The sequence below is a fragment of the Nicotiana attenuata genome, unplaced genomic scaffold (assembly GCF_001879085.1).
Source record: "Nicotiana attenuata strain UT unplaced genomic scaffold, NIATTr2, whole genome shotgun sequence".
NCBI classification, from domain to species: domain Eukaryota; kingdom Viridiplantae; phylum Streptophyta; class Magnoliopsida; order Solanales; family Solanaceae; genus Nicotiana; species Nicotiana attenuata.
The window spans coordinates 38,008-50,193 of NW_017675627.1; positions in this window are offsets into that span (position 1 = coordinate 38,008).

Genomic DNA, 12,186 nt, shown 5'->3' on the forward strand with positions numbered 1-12,186 from the left:
AAAATATATTATCTATCTATACTATATTAAAATGTGAAAAAGCCTTAAAATAGAAAAGTTCAATTTACCTAAATAACCCTTCTAAATAACTTAAAGGCTGAATACATACGGAGACACTTAAAGTTGGCACGATTTTTCATTTAGACACCTAAACCCAAGGGTGTTCCTATTGAGCATTTATACTATCCGAAACTTATTCCAATTAAGCACTTCTTTGACAATCAGCCAAACTTACAAAGTTTGTTAAACAAATCCACAAAAAATCAGTGATTTTTAAAATCCACTTCTATAAAAATAGAATTATGAAAATGTACTAATATAGGAAATTTTTTGCCTAGAAAATGTTGTTAATAAACTATAGAAACGAAATCTAAAAAATTCCTACGTGAAAGGAATGGTTGCTTGTGCAACTGCTGATGCCGTTTTCATGGAGAAAAGAAAGTCCTAAGCTAAGATCTGAATTCTAAGTAACAGTATACAGTCCCTATAAGTGTGCCTAATATAAATGAAAGGAAAGAGAAACTGGGAATATACGGTCCTATAATTATGCCTAATATAAATGCCCCCTTATTATATCACTAATTTGAATTATGGTATAGAAATGGTAATTTGGTATACTAAATGTAATTTACTCATACCTTAAACATGTAGGGTAAAAAGGTTTCCTATGTGGGATAGGAATGTAAAAAAAGAAATGCAAGTAATAAGGCCTTATTTTGTTCTATTTTGGTATAGATAAAGGTTATCCCATGGGGTTATAATCTCATCTCTTATCTGGGATGTGGCTAATGCCTAGTCTTTAACATAAGCTTTGTATACGATCAAAATCGAGCTCGTCTGTGACATGTCAGGTCAGGCTCGGAACATGGCAATAAAGGACTGAAGATCGACCCAAGTCCCACCGGGCTAGTACCCGGGTCAGAATGCCTGCCTTCGAGAATATCGAGATCGTGATCCCGAATTCGATCCTAGCCCCGAACTAGCTCGAAGAAACATTGTTAGTAGTTGTGGCTTCTTTTTCGCCGGAATTAGCCTTTGTTTCGGCGATAACGTCGTCGTCTTCGTTTTCTCAAGCTTTTCATGATAGAGGATCTGTGAGAATTCCATTGGATCTTCCATTAGAGGTTTTTTGTTTCCCTACTGAGGTTTTTCAGAGGTCTAAAATGGATTTGCTTGTTCCTCCTATTTTTGCTGCTACTATTGTGGTAATTGTTGGGATATACTATTAACCATCCGATTTTTTTTTATTTTTTTTATGGAACAATTATTTATTTATTCATTAAGTACTATTTTTAAATAGATCATTTGTTACATGTGTGTCCTTTTAGTTATATAGTAGACAATTTAGTGTATGGAGTCTTAGCTCATGCACAGAAGATTAAATTATTGCTCATTATTAATAAACTATGTTCACAATCAAAAATATTATAGGACAAAATATCTTGATGATTGTAGCACAAGATTATAGATTGTCTTGATTATGGGAGTGATTTTACTCCGACTTCTTGTGCTAGTATACTCAGTGTATATTGAACGGAGCAAGTAGAGAAAAGATGTTTTTGTATTGAATATATAAAATATTTTCTCTCATTCATTGAATGAGCTTATACTCCTAATCTTGATATAATTATTATGATCAATGTAATTTATTTATTGTTTTGATTTATCAAAAGGTACGACTCTATTAAGAGTTAGAGTATGCCTAAAAGATTGGACAATAACGAATAATATTTTTGAATAATAATTAGTTGATAGAATACATGACTCGGATTTGAGTTTGATGATACCCCTTTATGTAAGCTTATAAGTTTTCATGTGAAAACCCGGCAGGTGGATTTTGTATCCGTCACATGAAATAGTTTAAGCGGAATTGTAAAGGATTTAGTTAGTTGATTAAATTAAATTTTATGTGATTTAATTTAATTAACTGGTATTTCAGGTCTTAACATGGGGAGTTAAAATAAGTGTTATTGAATTTTCGAAATTCATATTGAGGAGTTCAATTGCAGTTCTTTAGTGGAATAAATTGCAATTAATTGTAGTAAGAATTAATTCATGCTAATTTCGAATTAATGTTATAATTGGTAGCCTCTTATTATTTCTGCGGTCTCTGCTATACGTAGTAAAAACCTGGACAAGACTTGAGTAAAAACTGACTTGGGAGGAACGTGATCACGCCCAACTATGCCTTATAAAAAGGACAATGCGGACGTTGCAAATATAACCCGAGTATTACGCCCAGGGTCGAATCCACAGAGAGTTAACATATCAACCACTATCTTCAGACCCACTAAGTCTTCAGAACCAGCTTCCTAAATATTCAAATCTCAGTTGAGTGTTCTTTAATAACTAGCTTGCAAATAACTAAATGGCTGTAACTAAGTAAAAAAAAAGGTTTGTAAATAATTACGAGAAAAAGCTAAGGCAATGATTTCCCCTATTGATGGAATCCCTTCTGTTTATGCTCATACAAATTTACCCACACATCTCTATCAATCATGAACGCTAATCTTGCCGCAAATCTCTCCCGAGTAATCACTCTACTATTGCACTCTCCCGAGATACACTGGCTTGCTTTATTTAGCACAATTCAATTTAGATTGCACCCAAGGCTTCATTATTCCTAATCCCGCCTTTAAACCCGCAATTATAGATTCCTCTAATAATTTAGGAGTGGTGTTGTTCAACAATACCTTAAATATGCACTCTTTTCCAAGTTATGCACACTAAATAGGCACAACTAATTGAGGATCCTGTCAATTAACTACAACGATCACGAAGTTGAACAAATAAAGATTAAACTAGCAATTTGTATTCACATAAACAAGAAGTTCATCACCCAATAGGTTCCATCAAAGCCTTAGACAAGGAATTTAGCTACTCATGGCTATGGGAAAATAAACTAAGCTTGAATTCATCACAAAATCAAAAGAAAAGAAGAAAGATGTTTAGAGTATTTTCTCACAATCTTTTTCCTTGCTAAGAAACCTAAAAAATCAATACCTCCCTCTCTTGGGCGAAGTCTAATATTTTAAATAGGGTTTAGGTCTAAAAATCCCGTAATTGACACTTTGGTCCCTGAAGTTCACTGCGCCTGCCGCGGTTCTGCCGCGGTCGCGGTAGAACCGCGGCCAAACACCCTCGCGGAATCTTAATCTTCTGCAGCCGCTTCCCACCGTGGTTCTGCCGCGGTCGCGGTGGAACCGCAGTGGATCCAGTTCTCTGAATCTTCGGCCTGTTTTTGCACGGGTCACTTAGGAAATTTCACAGTTGGCCTCTTTTTCATCACTTTTGACTCCAAAACTGCTCCTTAGCCGTCTTTATACATATATCACCTACAAATCATGAAAAGCACTAATAAGAGCATTTTGTCATCACTTTTAGCATTAAAACTACACAAGAAGGTGATTATTTAAGGTGTGATTATAGTCAAATTCACCTATTATCAGAACGTCATCTAGTAGAGTTGGAGTAGGATTCTACTTGAAAAAGCATAATCCTACACGTTTTTAGTAGCATAATTTCGGCCAAAAATAAGTCTATTAAAGGAAGATTAATTTCACCCAATAACTTACTTTTTAGAGTTGTATTGTTCTTGCCCACTCAAAGCAAATCCGTTCAAGGTTTTACTAGGCATCTATCATAAGACTGCAGCCCTCGATTCTTGTTGTGTGGAAGATTTGTGCAACGATTTCAAGAGATTAGTGCTTCTAATCTTGTGATTATAGCAATGTCTAGTTTATATGTATTTGATACCTGGTTTGTATGCTTGTTTCTGCTGAGCATGTTCTAATAATTGGTATCAGATGTCGTCTTACATCTAACTAGATAATATAATACAACACGAATAGAATAATATTAAAACGTGTCGTTTAATGATACATGTTTAGTATGATTATTCTATGTAAAAAACGTGATTGTTTTTAGTAGTATCTTCATAAACAGTGGTGTTATATTTAATGACAGTGTGTTTAATTACGTTTTTGATGAATACCAGTTTGTTTTTTAATAAAAAATGACTGTTTTTTTAATGCTATTAATTCTGTAATTATAGGTTAATATACATATGCATAAACAATGAATTAATAGTATTAATCTGTTTTAGTTGCGTATTGCCCATAATCAGAGAGAGTGTTATATTAATAAAAACTTGACTGTTTTGTATGATGTATTAGTTTTGTAATTTTGGATTAATATATAGAATTATGAACAGTGACGTTTTTTGGACAGTGAAAAACATATTGTTTTATCTTTTACAATTTTGTCTGAACACGTTTTCATTAAATAATAATAAAAATATTATTTTGAGTTCTGAAATCATATTTTAACATACATTTGTATTCACCGGTAATGATTTTTCTTTTGCATCATAAGTTCAATTATTGTTTATAATTGGATTAGTAATTATAATTTATAAATTTAACTAGTTACTATGTATGTACATTCTTAGTTTCGTATATTTAAAAAAAAAAGTGCTATCGTCCTAAAATATTGATACTCAAGTAAGATGGGATTATATTTAATTTGAAATTTAGAGGCAATTTCATGGAAGAAAGTTTTTATGATACTTAATTTCCTATATAAAATTAAATGAACTTGATACTTTTCAAGAAAATTAAAATGTGTTCAAAGTTTAAAAAAATCCTGAAATTCCTAATATAGATAAAAAAATAAATAATAAATTATTAATATTCCTAGGACAAAATAAAAGAGGAAAATATCTATTCTAGAAGGAATCAAATTGTCTTCAATTCCTGAATTTAACATACATTAAAAAGGAAAATACATTTTGTACCATATAGTTATAGATAAGAGAACAAGAGAGATAGAAAAAGAATTATAGGATATTATTCTCAAGAATGTAATACAATTGACATTAAGGAGCCTCTTATGTATATTTATCTATCTATATTTATATCTATATCTATATCTATCCTAACAAAGAGGCAAAATATTTTTATGAACAGTTAGAGGCCGCTAGTCGTCCACTAAGAGAAGGGAGTATGCACTCTGAATTGTCTGTTGCGACTAGATTATTAAGTATCAAATCAGATACCAATATTTCTCAAGCGGGAATGAATTCTTTCATCTGCCTTATGAGTGAACTAGTTGATCCAACTTTCAACATACCCGAAGATTTCTATCAGATGCATCCCCTTCAGCACGCGCTTCAGATTCATCGGAGGAAAATGATCCAGAGGAAGTGCGGTATGATCGTTATCTTAGGATGATCATCAGGCCTGAGGGCAATGTGTAAGATTTATTTATTACTTCTTTATTTTTGCTGAATTATAATATATATTCTTGTTTATTTAATGTAATTGCTATGTTCCAGGTTCATACCTAATCATCGGACTACAAAGATAATCACTGAATCTGTTGGCCAGCTGTATAATGCACCTAATGCGACTTAGAGTGACTTTCCACCGGAGCTCGTGCAACAAATTTTCAACCAATTTAATGTTTTAATACAATTCTTATCTATTTAAGCATCATACTAATAATATTTTCAACTAACGTTACACACTTTATTTGCAAACTAAGTGTGTCTCGGAGGACTAGTATAACAATGAAATTCTTGCAAATTTTGTGTTCAAATGCTGTAAGAGACTATCCGATTCCTTCTGCTCTGCTCGAAAGAAGAGCAAGAAGCCTTCATGGGTTCTACCGCATTTTTTTTTTCCAGAAAATTAAAATTTCCGACCGAATTCGGACAAAAATTTCAATATAAAATCTGCAGAATCTTGAAATTTCCGACCGAAGTCGGTCAGAAATTACTTTTTAATTTTTTTTACTATCGACCTATTTTGTCCAATTTTCTATAATTTACAAGGAATTATAAAATTATTATATATTTAAAATTTCAACCGATGTCGGTCGCTATTTGAAAAAAATAACACAAAATTTTAATTAATACCGACCGAATTCGGTCGGTATATTTATCTTTGTTGTCAGTCAACAAGTTGAATTAACTGACCGACTTCGATCGGAAAATTGAGACCACCTTCGGTTGCAATACGTTAGCGACCATTATTTTTTTGACTAATTAAAAGCGGTCGGAAATCAGTTATTTTTTCTCAAATTTCAACCGATGTTGATCGGTATTCTTGGACGAAATTAGGCTTTTTTCTAGTAGTGATAATTGAATAAAAATTCCTAATGGTAAGTCATACCTCTCAACACACATGACTTATTTTAGTAATTTGATATGAGAGTAAATTGTGATACGTGATCATTAACAAATTGTGATACGTGATCATCAACAAATTGTGATTCCAAATTATTACGCAACACTAAATATCCAATTAAAGAATTCATTCACTCTAATATAAGCCGTCATAAACTTATTCAAGTAATTTTCGGTTTAATATTATCTATTTAAAATTGATTATTTATCAGCAATATCAATTATCAGTGATTATGAGTGCAATTTAATTTGCAATTTCCTCCTTCCATTTTTTTATATAACTTGAGAAGTTAACTAGTTAGCAAAAGAATACAATTCGGTTTTTCAAATTTATTATAATTATTACTTAATATTTAAAACTTGAGATGAGACAATATTAAGAACTCAAATCAACAAAAAAATCTTGAGAACAAATTATTAACTCTTTGAAATAACATATTAGGTAAAATATTCAATTGGATTCTTTTCCAAATTCATCATATAAATAGATTTTTTTTTTTTAACTTAACGAACTCTTAATATAATATATTACGACACATATTGATAGTGGAGCTAATATGAAGCAATACTGATAAAATAGTAGAAAATACAATGTATCCTAAATCAGTTTTCGTTAATTATTTTTACTTCTTTTTGCATTCGTTTAAAAATTGACAACTTATTTACTGTAAAATATTAATTCAACATGAGTCATTTTAGAACTTTATGTTGTTACTTATCATTTTCATTCTAGGAGCTATAAGACCAACTTCTCATTCAATTTTAAAAGACCAAAAAATCACTTTATCAATTTGAAGTAAATTAGTTCTATTTCTCAAATAGCAAAAAAATAAAAGAAAGTTAAATGACAATATTGGACACATCATCCCCAACTTTACTTCACACACTAGGGAGTAATTAGGTAATTTAATTAAATTTTTCAGATCCCCGCTTATTTACCCACGTTCAGAAGTTATAAAATCAATTAGGGCTCAATTCCCGCGCCTCTAACTCAGGAAATCTTTCAGTAGAGCAAGTGGCGGACGCCCTCTCTTCATCATCTTCTCTACAGGGCAAGTCGCCACAATCCGAATAACAAAGGTTTATTTTTCGTCATATATTCCCCTTTCCTTTTTCATGATGCTTGGTTTTGTTTGGGTACAAAGAGATTCTCATATACTAATTCCTCATCTTAATCTGGCTCCAAATCCTAAAACAATTCTGTTTTGTTTCCAAGTTGTCAACGAACAGATGGATTTTGGTTTCGATTATACGTTTGAACAATCGAACAGTCCCAAGGTATGAGGCTGAGAACCTTATTACTTATTAGAAAAAGTTTATAGGGGTTTCACTTCATTTACATACAATTTCATCCAAAAAATTCCTAATTCTTAATTTTTAAATATCGTTGAATCTCTTGTATCTTTAATTTGCACAGGTCAAGATGGTGGCAAACGGATAGGTCTTAGATTTGTCTAGGTGAAGTAAATTTCCAACTCTTGTTTACTTTGATGATATAATTTCTATAGATGAGTTCAATTTATAATATTGGTTTACTCGAGATCTTTTTGAATGGCATTTTTTTCTGTATAAAGTAAAATCTGGATGCAGTTTCTCCAACGAGTGCTTATACTTGCATTCTAGATTTCCTCCCGGAATTTCATCTTAATTTCTCTGTTAGAATGCACAGAATTATTTTAATTTTGCTCCTCTTTGTTTTCCTTTTCTTTGCTATAATCTTATTATCACTACACTAGAATCTTTTCTTATATCAAGTGAATTCAACAATTCATATATACCTAAACTCTTTTTTTTACCCTATTTATGTATTGTAATTTTTCGGCAAAGGAGATTAATTTGAATGCCCTTGGATCCCTTTAGCTCCACTACTGCTCACCACTACAAAATAACAAAACATGATTTACTTTTCTTGTGCTGGACTCTTTTATTTAACTTTTTGGTGCTTTACAGAGCTCCGAACCTGCTTTGGCATGTAAGGTAACATGATCTCATTCTTCATATGAAATGATTAATGGAATATCTTTAACAAGAAAAATTCTAAAGGATTTCCTAGGACTAGATCATGCTCTCTATTATAGTACATTTGTTGAAGATAGTTAATGTCAATTTGGAATCTGCTTTTCAACAATTGAGTTTCCAGCAACCAAGTATGACTAAAATTTTATGACATTTCTTAGCTAGATGGAATGATGGCTTGTTCAGTAGTTAGTAGGACTTTGGATATCCAAATTTAGGCTATGATTTTGAGCCACAATGTAGAGAAAGTCATCTTTTTAATATGGCTTGCAATTTAGATATGGTCTTATATATCCGTCTGGAGAGCGAAGTTGTGAAATCCACTGTTAATGATGTGCGTAGGAACAAGCAAATGGAGAACATTAAGCTATAATCTTTAATCTGAATCTGGGGATAGATAACTTGAGGTGGACTTGCTGTTTCATCTAGCATGTTGTGTAACTCCTTTTCCCTTTTCAATACTCACTTATACTCTTTCCTCTATTACAATACTCTTGTCTTTGCTAGTTCTTTATCTAGTTTCTCCTTCTATGTGGCTCAATTGATCCTTCTAGCAGTTTTATTAAAATTTCTCACCTATACTACTGTTAATCATACGAACGATCTGTTTGGAGAAAAATTTGAGTGATCTTTTGCTTGTTGGTTTGGCTGATGAAGTTAGAGTGTGAATAATGTAGAACATTAAAATGACATGGTAGTTAATTGGAACATCATTCCGTAATCTCAATTGTGAAGGAGATATTCTATGCAGATGGTTCTATAGATCAACAAGGTCTAGGAATTTTATCCTTGGGTTGCAAGCTATATTTCTGATACTAGAGTAGGCTACAAGTTATAGCTTTGTTAAATTCAGAGGTGGTCTTACTGATAGTCTTGCCATTGCAAGTCTTTCCATTCCAAGATAAAGAGGGTGCTTGGAGGATTTTATATAATGAAATCAAGATAGTTAGGAGAATAAATGGGGAGCTTAAGTTGATTGTTCAAACTGTGCCCGAGATTATCGAAGTGGTTGGCAATGCACGCGCAGAGCAAGTATTAGACTTAAATGAGGATGGTGAAAAGGAGAAAGTTAAATTAGTGCTACAATCAGTGTTTACTGAGGTAATGTCAGCAAGGAAGGATATGATTGCTGAAGTGATAGCCAAGCTGATTAGTCGCCTACACATAAAAAATCAGGCAAGGCAGCTGATTGAGAAAGAACAAGTGGTCCTAAGACTCGAGAAGCAGTATCCAGCTGATGTTGGTGTCTTGGCTACATTCTTGTTAAATTATGTAAAACTCAAACCTGGTGAAGCTTTGTATTTAGGGGAAAATGAACCTCATGCTTATATATATGGTGATTGTGTTGAAGTCATGGCAACATCAGACAACGTGGTACGTGATGGCTTAACTCCAAAGCACTGGGATGTTAAAACTCTATGCTCAATGCTCACTTACAGACAGGGTTTTCCTGAAATTCTGAACGGTACTGCAGTAAATCCACACACTATGAGGTTCGTCCCTCCTTTTGATGAATTTGAGGTCGATCGCTGTATTCTTCCCAAACAATCAACTGCTTAATTCCCTGCTATTCCTGGTCCCTCTATTTTTTTGGTCATACAGGGAGAGGAAAAAATGAACACATCATCAGACGAGATTGTTTGTGAAGGTGACGTCTTATTTGCACCAGCAAACACCAGCATTACAGTTGCAACATCTTCTGGTTTGCACTTATATAGAGCAGGAGTAAGCAGCAGCTTTTTTGAGAAGTGAGTTGTGCTACATCTGCTATAATTGGCCGATCCAACCTTAAATCAGGTATATAAGCAAAAATCAGTATAAGGGTTATAGCTAGCTCATTATACATGTTCAGTGATACACAATCCCAGATCATTCCTCCAGCGAGAAGGAACCAAACGAAAGAAAGCAACTATCGTCAAGTATCTACATCAGTTCTTGAATGGAATAAGCGTCAGTGTGGAAAAAGTGAAGGAAAAAAATAACAGGTAAAATAGTGGGGTTTTAATTTCCATACTCGGGTTCCTTATAAATTTTATTGCTTGTTATATTGGCAATCTTTAAAATATAGTATGGTAGGTTATTGGTTATTCAAAGCTTGCAAATTAGCTCCTCAGTACATATTATGTAAGTGTCTAGTAGCTTATAATCAACTCTAGTTTTATTATTATTCCGCGATAAACCATTTTCATTCTTCTCTTGTGTAAAATCCCAGATTCCAGCTTTGTTCCACCTCTAGTTTACGCCTTCATGGGCAGCTCAAAAAAAAAAATAGCCAGTGATTCACCTACATTGTAAGTCAATTATTCCTTATATTCGCACAAGTATATGCTTTTCTGTGAAAAGATAGACTAATGAAATTTATGTCTTCAATACAACTAAACTCTTTTTCCATTTTATTCATTCATCTTTTTTTATTTTAAAAAAAATTCATATCATGTTGTTATTGAATTTTATTTTGTCATTTCAGGTCATATGCTATGATGTTCAGAAATTTGACATGTGGAAGACTTCACTATGATAAAGAGTTAAAGAAACTGTTATGCGTTGTGTATCGTCTAGTATTGTATTAGCTATTACCAGTTGTTGGACACAAAGTGACACTAATAAGTATTTGATTAGAATAGTTTACTTTTTTTTGTTGTTGATACATTTAATGAAATGTATTACTATTATTTTTGAATGTAAATAGGCATAACTGCTTTAGAAATGTTGGGAAAGTCCCTTATTCATTTTTATTGGCAATAAAAAAGTTGTTAAATATAATATTTGCCGTAGAACAACCTTCTTATCAATAATATATTTCATTATTTGACTACTAATTAACGTTGTATTTTATGACAATTGTAAGTGTCACTAATTATGACACTTTATGGCGACAATTTTGTATTGTCGGTAAAAGCAATATTTTCTTGTCAGACCACAAAACGCCCTTTCTCTGAACTTGTCAAACTTCTGACACACATTTGCACTAATGCGTCTCATAGTGCTACGCGTTATGCGACGTATTAGTACATTTGTTCTAGCCCTTGCAACTTTTCTTGTCCTTTTGGTCTTTCAACCCAATAGTGACTTTACTATTTGTCATTTTAGAACTTCAATCCAAATCCTGTTCTACCAACTTCGAGTGCACACCCTGATCAGGTCGAAAGAGTCTTGAAAACTCGATTTCATGATGCTATGACAAAGTTGTAGCGACATGGGGGGAGCTTGATCTCCTGATCTAGCCAGACAAAAATGGCTCTCTTTGTAGTATAAATGAAACTAAAACTTGTTGTCTTCTCTAGCAGAAGTTTGCAATATGTGGTGGCTAATCTTTTTTCAATTTTTGACCAGGTGATCTGAAGCGAAATTGTGAGACTGAACTAGGAGTTGCCTCACAGTGCTTTTTGACAAAACATGTATTTAAGATGGGCAAACAATATCTAGCAAATGTAGCGTTGAAGATCAATGTGAAGGTAGGAGGAAGAAACACTGCTTGTTGATGCAATATAATGGATATCTACTGATACTAGTGACCTACGGATATCTAAAGAGAAAAAGAAGGCATCAGACATAAAAGTCAGAGGAGGCATAATAGAATTTGCTTCATTCAGCTATTGGAATTTATCAGAATACCAGCAACATAAGGAATAAAAGATATAGCAGAGAAGCTAAGCATAAGAAGTTCAAAATCTCTTCTTCAAAAATAGTGATCAAAGTTAAACCTCAGTTTAACCAATGTATACAATTCAAGTTTGTACAAATGCCGTAAACATCACTACATTCCTATTTTAGTTTCTATGCCTGTATACAAAAACAGAAAACTGCACCTCTTCCAGTTTAACCAATCAATGCCTATACACTTTTAGTTTCTAAAGTTCATAACATCCAACCAAAGAAGAGCAACCAATGGAGGATTTCATGATTTTATATACTGGAGAATGGAAAAAATCGTCGAAATTAATGTGAGAATACCCACCACATTACACACATTTTTCCAAAAC